Source organism: Apium graveolens, chromosome 10 (assembly GCF_009905375.1).
Source record: "Apium graveolens cultivar Ventura chromosome 10, ASM990537v1, whole genome shotgun sequence".
Classification (NCBI taxonomy): domain Eukaryota; kingdom Viridiplantae; phylum Streptophyta; class Magnoliopsida; order Apiales; family Apiaceae; genus Apium; species Apium graveolens.
The window spans coordinates 135,633,850-135,644,845 of NC_133656.1; the positions used below are offsets into that span (position 1 = coordinate 135,633,850).

Consider the following 10,996-nt stretch of genomic DNA (forward strand, 5'->3'; position numbering starts at 1 on the left):
TCTACGGATGACTCAACTCGATGGATAATGGTCATCCGTCGAGATGCAAATTTTGACTTAGCCAAAATTTTCATCCAAGATTAAAAATCAGTTAAATTTCTGGCTACTTTTCAACTTGCAAAATAATTCAGATAAATTCAAGAGTAATTAAGCATACCTAACTCACTTACCAACCTAGAAAAGGTGGATTCATCCAGTGGCTTGGTAAAAATATCTGCAAGTTGCTTCTCACTTGGAACAAAATGTAACTCTACAGTACCATTCATTACATGTTCCCTTATGAAATGGTACTTGATGTCTATATGCTTTGTCCTTAAATGTTGCACTGGATTTTCAGTGATGGCAATTGCACTTGTGTTGTCACAGAAAATAGGAATCCTTTCAACTTGCAAACCATAGTCTAGCAATTGATTTTTCATCCATAAAATCTGTGCACAGCAACTGCCAGCAGCAATATATTCAGCTTCAGCTGTAGAAGTAGAAACTGAATTTTGCTTTTTACTGAACCAGGACACAAGCTTGTCTCCTAAAAATTGACAGGTTCCTGTTGTGCTTTTTCTATCAATTCTACAACCTGCATAAATAGCATCTGAATAACCAGTTAGATCAAAGCCAGAATCTCTAGGATACCAAATGCCAAGGTTTGGTGTTCCTTTGAGATATCTGAAGATTCTCTTTATAGCTATCAAATGAGACTCTCTAGGATCAGCCTGAAATCTAGCACACAAACATGTAGCAAACATTATATCTGGCCTACTAGCTGTTAAGTACAGAAGTGAGCCAACCATGCCCCTATAACTTGAAATATCCACAGACTTTTCAGTAGTATTAAGTTCAAGTTTAGTTGCAGTGGCCATGGGAGTTTTTGCAGATGTGCAATCCATTAGATCAAACTTCTTTAAAAGATCAAAAATATATTTAGTTTAACTAATGAATATTCCATCACTAACTTACTTAACTTGTAAACCAAGAAAGTAAGTTAGTTCTCCCATCATACTCATTTCATACTTGCTCTGCATCAGGTTGGCAAACTTTTTACAAAGTTTCTCATCCGTAGAGCCAAAAATAATATCATCTGCATAAATTTGAACAAGTATGCTAGAGCCATTCACATTTCTGAAAAATAAAGTTTTATCTACAGTACCTCTTGTGAAGTGATTTTCCAAAAGGAACTTTGATAAAGTGTCATACCAGGCTCTTGGTGCTTGCTTCAGTCCATAAAGTGCTTTTAGTAGATAATAGACATACTCTGGGAAATTTGGATCTTCAAAGCCAGGAGGTTGACTTACATACACTTCTTCCTCCAAATCTCCATTCAGAAAGGCACTTTTGACATCCATCTGATAGACCTTGAAATTGGCATGGGCTACATAGGCTAAGAAGATTCTGATGGCTTCAAGTCTTGCAACAGGAGCAAATGTTTCATCAAAATCTATTCCTTCTTGCTGACAATAGCCTTTAGCAACTAATCTTGCTTTGTTCCTTACTACTATGACATTTTCATCCATCTTGTTTCTGAATACCCATTTGGTGTCTATTGGATTCTTTCCTGTAGGCTTGGGTACCAGCTTCCAAACTTTATTCCTTTCAAATTGGTTTAGCTCCTCCTGCATAGCTAAAATCCAATCAGGATCTAACAAGGCTTCTTCTACTTTCTTTGGTTCTTCCTTAGACAGGAAGCTGCTGTATAGACATTCTTCTTGAGTTGCTCTCCTGGTTTGAACTTTGGAAGAAACATCACCAATAATCAGTTCAAAGGGGTGATCTTTTGTCCATTTCCTTGGTTGAGGTAGAGTAGCCCTAGATGAAGAGACCTCAATGTTTTCTTGATGTGTGATTGAGTTTTCATTGCTAGAAACTCCCCCTGAGTTTGTGGATCTTTGATTTGAGATTGGGGTGCTTTCTATGGGTGATCTGCCTTGACTTCCTGCTCCTTTTGATAACCCGACGGATGGTGAATTTTGAGTACCGACGGATGAGGCAGGTTGTCTTCCGACGGATAATACAGATTGCCTTCCGACGGATGAAGCATTATATAACTCGATGGATGTTGAGTTTTGTGCTTCATTTGTAGTAGATTTGTCTGCATTATCCTTAGACACTGTTTCTTGATCACTCTCATCATCACTTTCATCACTGACCATCTCAACATTGTCGAATTTGAGGCTCTCATGGTAATCTCCATCTTTTAGTCCTTCAATCTTTTTATCATCAAACACAACATGGATAGATTCAACAACAATGTTGGTTCTTAGATTGTAGACTCTATATGCTTTACCAACAGCATATCCAACAAAAATTCCTTCATCTGCTTTAGCATCAAACTTCCCATTTTGATCAGTTTGATTTCTCAGAATATAGCATTTACAGCCAAAGACATGAAGAAAGTTCAGAGTTGGTTTCTTGTTCTTGAACAATTGATAAGGTGTAATGTATCTTGCTTGATTAATCAGAGAGATGTTCTGAGTGTAGCATGCAGTGTTTACAGCTTCAGCCCAGAAGTATGTTGGTAGTTTTGATTCTTCAAGCATTGTCCTTGCAGCTTCAATAAGAGATCTATTCTTTCTTTCCACTACTCCATTCTGTTGTGGAGTCCTTGCTGCTGAGAACTCATGCAAGATTCCATTTTCCTCACAAAATGCTCTCATGATATAGTTCTTGAACTCAGTTCCATTATCACTCCTGATTCTTCTAACTTTGAAATCAGGATGATTGTTAACTTGCCTTATGTGATTGATGATGATTTCACTAGCTTCATCCTTGGACTTTAGGAAATAGGTCCAAGAGAACTTTGAGAAATCATCTACAATTACTAGGCAAAATCTTTTCTTTCAGATTGACAATATATTGACTGGTCCAAACAAATCCATGTGAAGCAGTTGTAGAGGCTCTTCAATTGCTGAATCAAGTTTCTTCCTGAATGATGCTTTAATCTGCTTCCCTTTTTGGCAGGCATCACACAGTCCATCCTTTGTAAACTCCACCATAGGAATGCCTCTAACTAGCTCTTTCTTTACCAGCTCATTCATGGTCTTGAAGTTCAAATGGGATAGCTTCTTGTGCCATAGCCAACTTTCATCTTGACTTGCTTTACTAAGAAGACAAGTTACAGATTCTGCTTTAGTTGAGTTGAAGTCAGCTAGATACACATTTCCTCTTCTCACACCAGTGAGAACCACTTTGTTGTTTTGATTATTAATCACAACACATGTTTCTTTGTTGAAGGTTACTGAGTTGCCTTCATCACAAAGCTGGCTGATACTCAACAGATTGTGTTTGAGACCATCCACTAAGGCAACCTCTTCAATGATGACATTGTCCTTTGAAATCAAGCCATATCCCACAGTATAACCTTTGCTGTCATCTCCAAAAGTGATACTTGGGCCAGCTCTCTCTTCAAACACTGTGAGCAGGGTAGAATCACCAGTCATGTGTCTTGAACAACCACTATCCAAGTACCAAAGATTCCTTCTGTTTCCCTGCACACATCAAAATCAAATCAAGTTGATTCTGGTACCCAAGTTTCCTTGGGTCCTGCCTTGTTAGCTTTCTTCTTCTGTTTCTTAGGTCTTAACTCATTTGACTTAGGAATTTCAGATTCTTCCTTAGTCATTTGGGTTGGGCCTTTCAAACCACTAGATGCAACATAATTATTATGCATGTTATGGCTAACAGGAAATGGCATGCTTGGTGCAAACATGTTATTCCAGTAAGGCATGCTAAATGGCATTTGAGGCATATTGTATGCAGCATAATATGGATTAGGTGCAAATGGCATATTAGCAAACTGTGCATTCATGTTCTGTGTAGGCATAGCATTTACAGGCATGGGAGGCATGGCATTCATGTTAGAGAATTGAGGCTGAACAAACATGGGAGTAGGCATGGCAGATTTGCAATTAACAGACAAATGATTTACACTACCACACTTGACACAGATTTTTCTAGGAGCATATTTGTCAAGTGTGTAGTTATTATGTTTGTTAATCCCTACTTTACCATTCCTATTGTTTTTCCTTTTAGTCTCTGTTTTTACCTCTATCTTCTCAAGTCTGTCACTTAACTGTTTGACAGTCATGTGACCAACATTAGCCTTCTTCCCTTTCTTGGCTTGACTTGACTCTCCCGAAACAAAGTTCTTGGAAACAGACCCATACTTTTCATTTAGCTTGGTTAATTTGGCTTTGCTAATGGGTTTTCTCACAGCCGACGGATGAGGATTTTTATCATTCGACGGATAACACTTTTTGTTATCCGACGGATAGTCCTCATCATCCGTCGAGTCTACATCTGTCAGCAATCCATCTACCAAAATAGGTTCTAGTTTCTCCTTATTCTTTTTCCAGGCTTCATCACAAAAAGACTCAATTCCTTAAACCTTGGTGATTTGAGCATGAACATCTCTGGATGTTTTCCATGCTTTAATCACCTCCTGTTCACGATCGAGCTGCTTCTTTAAAATTTCTTCCTTTTTCAAGGACTCGGTTAATTCCTCCTTGGCAATTCTACACTCAATTTTTAGTTTCTCAAACTCAACAAACTGAGACTCAAGCACATTATTCCTCTCACTCAAAAACAAGTTGTTTTCTTTGATTTTAGCATTTTCTTTAGTGAGGGACTTAAGTGTAACACGCAAATGATACAATTCTGTAGACATGTCATTTATTGCATCATTACACTCAGCTTTAGATAAATGTGCAAGGTTTGTAGTGATTACCTGATTGCTTGAGGAACTTGTCTCTGTTTCATCAGACTTGGCCATAAGGGCTAGATTGACATAGCTGACATCCTCATCTTCATCTAAACCATCAGCTGCCCAGTCATTCTCTTGTGTAATAAAAGCCCTTTCCTTCTGTTTGAGTAGATCAAAGTATTTTTGCTTATAATCCACAGACTCAAATATTTTCTTACTGGAACCTGACTTTCTACACTCATTTGCAAAATGCCCTGCCAAGCCACATTTGAAACACTTGAATTTTGATTTATCCACCATGTTTCAATTTGGCTTGGCAGCTCCAAAGTTCTTCTTGAACTTGAGCTTGGAAAATCTTCTTGAAAGGAATGTTAGGTGTTCATCAATGTCCTCCATGTCATCTTGACTCAATGAATCTTCACTTTCTGCAGCTAGCCCTTTACCCTTGTTTTCACAGGCCTTTGAAGTTGATTCCACAGCTTCCATCTTCACTTCCTTCTCCTTTTCCAGTTCAGCCACTAGTGCAATGGATCCTCCTTTCTTCTTTCCTCTCTCCATTCTTTCATCCTGCTCTATCTCAAGCTCATAGGTCTTCAGAATGCCATACAGTCTCTCCAAAGTAAACTCCTTATAATCTTATGAGTTTCTCAGAGAGACTGTCATTGGTTTCCATTCCTTTGGAAGAGATCTGAGAAATTTCAGATTGGAGTCTTTAGTTTGATAGACTCTTCCTTGCAATTTAAGAGCATTTAGTAGCTTTTGGAATCTACTAAAAATGTCAGTGAGTGACTCACTTTCTTCATTGTGAAAATGCTCATATTGCTGAATCAGGAGCTGTATTTTATTTTCTCTTACTTGCTCAGTACCATCACAAATTATCTGTATTGTGTCCTAAACTTCCTTGGTAGTCTTGCAGTTGATGATGTTATCAAACATGTATGCATCAACACCATTGAACAGAATGTTCATGGCCTTTTTATCTTTCCTGACTTGTTCAATATCAGGATCAGACCATTCATGCCTTGGCTTTGGAACAGATGGTTCATTTCCTGTTGCAGCTCTCATTGGAACATGAGGGCCTCTTTCTATGCAGTCCACATAGGCCTCATCTTGAGAAATCATATGAAGATGCTTCTTTACCTTCCAATGATGGTAATTATCTTTATCAAGAAAAGGAATCTTGACTCCGACATCTTTCTTGTTCATCTTGCTGAATTGTTTTGATCTTTAAACTCTTTGTAGATTAAGAGCTTGCTCTGATACCAATTGTTAGTCCCTTAACAATATAGCAAGAATTACAGAAGGGGAGTTGAATGGAATTCTTGAACCTTTTTCTTGAAATAAAAATGTTCAACTCGATTATGGATATATTTGTTTTAATTAGCACAATGCGGAATGTAAACTTGAATGAATCAAAACATAAGTAATTAAAAACAAGAGTCTTTAAAAACTTTCTGGTGGATTTAAACAATTCCACCAGAGATATATTTAATATATCGAGAGGCCTCTGTGTGCAGAAATGCTCACAGCTGCTTACACAAAATAGAACTGCTAAGAACACAGGAAATGCTAAAGATAGTGCTTACAAAGATTTCTCTGTTGTTGTTTCTTAGCTATCTCAGTTATTTTTCTATTTGCTACTCTCTTGGTTTTTATATTACTGATAAGTGGCATTTTATACCACTTAGAGCGTCTTAAAATGGCTTAAATTGGTGTCTTGAAATCAAGTATTTTGTGTATTTGATGCATTTTTCTAGTGTTTATGCATTTCAGGGTATTAGTTGCATTTCGGGGGAGTAATCATCAAGAATAAGCCTGGCATGTATTCACCATTGCGAGGGGAAAGAAATGGACAGATTACGGCGAAGAAACGGAGCAACTCAGGATTTTTTCCAGTAGAGGTCTGAGCGCCCGCTCAGCAATGCTGAGCGGCCGCGCAGCAAGCTGAGTGCCCGCGCAGCTATGCTGAGCGGCCGCGCAGGAAGCTGAGCGCCCGCTCAGCTATGTTGAGCGGCCGCGCAGGGTCGGGAAAAGAGGCAGTTTATTTTAGGACTTCTAATTCTGTTTGGCTTCCACTTCTATGTAATCTGAGTTTTATGGGACTATTATATAAGTAGATTTGAGACGTTTTTAAGGAAAAAAGATAGTAGTATTACGCAAGGAGCGAAGGAGATAAAGAAGAAGACCGATTTAGCACACCGCAACGAAGAGGAAGCATATTTTCTTGTGATTCTTGTTTCGTTGTAACGTTGGATGCTAGTTTTCTTACTTTGAACTTATTTACTCTTGTGACGTACTCGGATTTAATATAATTAGTTTAGTTATTATTTTCTTGTGTTTGTTTATCATGATTTCATATGAACCCATGATGACGATAAGTGCTATTATGGGCTAATCGTGATCATGGGGTTGCAACAGATTTATTATGGAATTCTTTAGTAATTGTTTAATACTTTAGTGTGTGATGATTGTATGATATCTAGTATTGGTTGTGCGTATTCGTCTTATGTGCGTCGCGAACATATAAGATAGGGTGTTAATCTCTTGTGAAGCGACGGTGGATCTTGAGATTTAGAACTTGCCATGCTAGCATAGGTTCATGTACGTTGTGCATGATTAGTGGGTAACTCTAACAGATTTATTTGCCCTATGTAATCAAAAGGAATAACTTGTGCTTAAATCATTGTGTTGTCAATTTCTGTAGACATATAGGAACTCAACATAATTGATGACTATTCAACTTCTATCTTGATTGTGGATGTTTGGTAGAATGGTATTAGTACAATGAAAGTTAGCTTTTATCTGTTTTGTGTTATTCGATTAATATCATCACTGTCACAAACTAAAGGTAATAACAATGACTATTGAAGGAAGTAGTAATGAAGTTGTGATCTCATGAGTGTTTTATTATTGATAATTTGAAGTGTTAGTTAAGTGATTAATTAAGTAGTTAATTATAGTTAATATTTAGTTAACAATTTTAAGTGTTAGTGTCTTAACATTGAGAAGTAATCATACATTGGTGAGTGAGTTTAATTAGACAATAATTTAGTCTGAGTCTCTGTGGGAACGAACTAGAAAGTATTCTATATTACTTGCGAACGCGTATACTTGCGTGAATATTAGCGCGTGTTTTTGCCCTAACAAGTTTTTGGCGCCGCTGCCGGGGACTCGGCGTATTTGTTTAGTTTATGTATTTACCATCATTGGTCATTAGGACTCAGTGATTAGGACGTAGTAGTTACTTATTGTTTCCGGTTGTGTTTCAGGTACTTTAGCAAGCATTTATGCAAACTTGTTCTCGTACTCGCAAGAGGACTTTAGATACAGCTGAGGAGACAGACGAAGTTCTTGATATTCCGGAGAAGTTAGATTTTGAAGATTCGGATTCAGGAACTGAGCGGAAAGAACCAGTAAACATGGGTGATCGTATTGTTCAAGCTGATCCAGCTCTTATGGATTTTTCTCGGCCAAAAAATTGATGACATCCAGTCAAGCATTCTTCATCCGGCTATTCAAGCTAACACCTTTGAAATCAAGCCGGGCACTATTCAGATGGTGCAGAATTCTGTTTCTTTTGGAGGAGCGGCAACTGAAGACCCCAACATGCACATAAGGAATTTTGTCGAGATTTGCAGCACTTTTAAGTATAATGGCGTGACTGATAAGGCTATCAAGTTGAGGCTTTTTCCATTCTCACTGAGGGACAAGGCCAAAGACTGGTTACATTCTGAACCAGCTGGGTCCATCACTACGTGGCAAGATCTTGCATAAAAGTTTCTGGTGAAATTTTATCCGATGGCAAAGACTGCTGCTATGAGGAGTGCTCTTACTCAGTTTGCGCAACAACCTGCTGAATCTATGTGCGAGGCTTGGGAACGCTACAAGGAAATGTTGAGAAAATGTCCACATCATGGAATGCCTGATTGGATGGTGATCACTGGTTTCTATAATGGTTTGGGGGCCCAATCTCGGCCCATGCTCGATGCAGCAGCTGGAGGCGCCCTATGGGCTAAAAGCTATACTGAGGCGTATAATCTTATAGAGACTATGGCTGCAAATGAGCATCAAAACCCAACTCAGAGGATGACGTCAGGTAAGGTAGCAGGTATTCTGAAAGTTGATGCAGCCACCGCTATTGCAGCCCAGCTCCAAGTGCTATCAATGAAGGTTGATTCTTTGGCTACATATGGAGTTAATCAAATAGCTATGGTTTGTGAGCTTTGTGCAGGTTCTCAGGCTACGGATCAGTGTTCTCTTGTCAACGAATCTGTTCAGTATGTGAATAATTATCAGCGATAACAGCAGCCTGTGCCAGCGACCTATCATCCTAATAACAGAAATCATCCAAATTTTAGCTGGGGGAATAATCAGAATGCTATTCAGCCACCATATCAGCAAGGAGTGAGTAAACAGTTTTACCCACCTGGATTCCAGCAACCACAGCAGTATGCTACCAGGCAATCATATCCTCAACAGGGAAGTACAGCTGCACCTACTAGTGCTGATTTTGAGGAAATTAAGCTGTTATGCAAGAGTCAGGCGGTTTCTATCAAGACCTTGGAAAATCAAATCGGTCAATTAGCCAATGCAGTGCTCAATCGTCAACCTGACACTCTTCCCAGTGACACAATAGTACCAGGAAGGAAGGAAGCTAAAAAGCAAGTCAAGGCTATTACCTTAAGGTCTGGAAAAGTTGCTGATGCTGAAAAGGCAAAAGAAGGAGAAGCTGAAATTAGAGATGAAGAATCTAAGCAAAAGGAGAAAGCGGCGGAACCAAGGAAGACTACTGTTGAACACACTCTGCCTGAGGCTAATACAGGGGAGAAACAGCTCTATCCTCCATCACCTTTTCCTAAGAGATTGCAGCAACACAAGCTGGATAGACAGTTCGGGAAGTTTCTGGAGGTGTTCAAGAAACTTCACATCAATATACCTTTCGCTGAGGCTCTAGAGCAAATGCCTAGTTATGCGAAGTTTATGAAGAGTATTCTTTCAAGGAAGGTGAAACTGGATGACCTTGAGACCGTTGCTCTCATGGAAGAATGCAGCGCTGCTCTGCAGCAAAAGTTACCACCAAAACTGAAAGATCCAGGTAGTTTCACCATTCCTTGCACCATTGGCAATTTGACTTTTGACAAGTGCCTTTGTGATTTGGGAGCAAGCATTAATCTGATGCCGTTGTCGATCTTTAAAAAGTTGGATCTGCCTGATCCAAAACCCACATACATGTCGCTACAATTGGCTGATCGTTCCATTACTTACCCAAGGGGCATAGTGGAGGATGTGCTCGTCAAGGTGGATAAGCTCTTCTTTCCTGCAGATTTTGTTATTCTGGATTTTGAGGAAGATAAGAAGATTCCCATAATCTTGGGAAGACCTTTCTTGGCTACTGGCCGTACCTTGATAGATGTGCAAAAAGGTGAACTTACTATGCGGGTACAAGATCAGGATGTGACCTTCAATGTATTCAAGGCAATGAAATTCCCTACAGAAGATGAGGAGTGCTTTAAAGTGGATGTGATTGATTATGCGGTCACTTCGGAACTCGATCGCATGCTAATGTCTGATGTATTGGAAAAGGCCTTAGTGGGGGATTTTGACAGTGATGATGAAGATGGCAACGAGCAATTATAATATCTGAACGCTTCTCCCTGGAAGCAAAAGCTGGACATGCCGTTTGAATCTCTTGGTTCTGCTGACCTCAAGAATGCTGAAGGAAAGCTCAAACCATCAATAGAGGAAGCACCTACCTTGGAGCTCAAGCCATTACCTGAACACTTGAGGTATGCTTTTTTAGGTGATGCATCTACGTTACCTGTTATTATTTCATCTGACCTTTCAGGTAGTGAGGAAGACAAGCTCTTAAGCATTTTGAGAGAATTCAAATCGGCTATTGGATGGACCATAGCAGACATCAAGGGGATAAGTCCTTCATATTGTATGCATAAAATTCTGCTAGAGGAAGGTAGTAAGCCGACTGTGGAATAGCAGCGTAGACTGAATCCTATCATGAAGGAGGTGGTGAAGAAAGAAATTCTGAAATGGCTGGATGCAGGCATCATTTATCCTATTTCTGACAGCTCATGGGTAAGCCCCGTACAGTGTGTACCTAAGAAAGGAGGTATCACTGTGGTAGCAAATGAAAAGAATGAGCTCATCCCCACTCGAACAGTTACAGGATGGAGAGTATGCATGTATTATAGAAAATTGAACAAAGCCACAAGGAAGGATCACTTCCCTCTTCCGTTTATTGATCAAATGCTTGACAGGTTGGCGGGTCATGAGTATTTTTGTCTTCTG

At 39.3% G+C, this 10,996-nt stretch overlaps 1 non-coding gene across 1 annotated transcript; it reads right to left on the reverse strand.

Moving 5' to 3' along the window:
* Nucleotides 1-8,506: 8,506 nt before the first annotated feature.
* Nucleotides 8,507-8,613, reverse strand: LOC141694932 (small nucleolar RNA R71). The gene has a single exon (XR_012564211.1). It is a non-coding gene; the product is annotated as a small nucleolar RNA R71 (small nucleolar RNA).
* Between the last annotated feature and the right edge of the window lie 2,383 nt (nucleotides 8,614-10,996).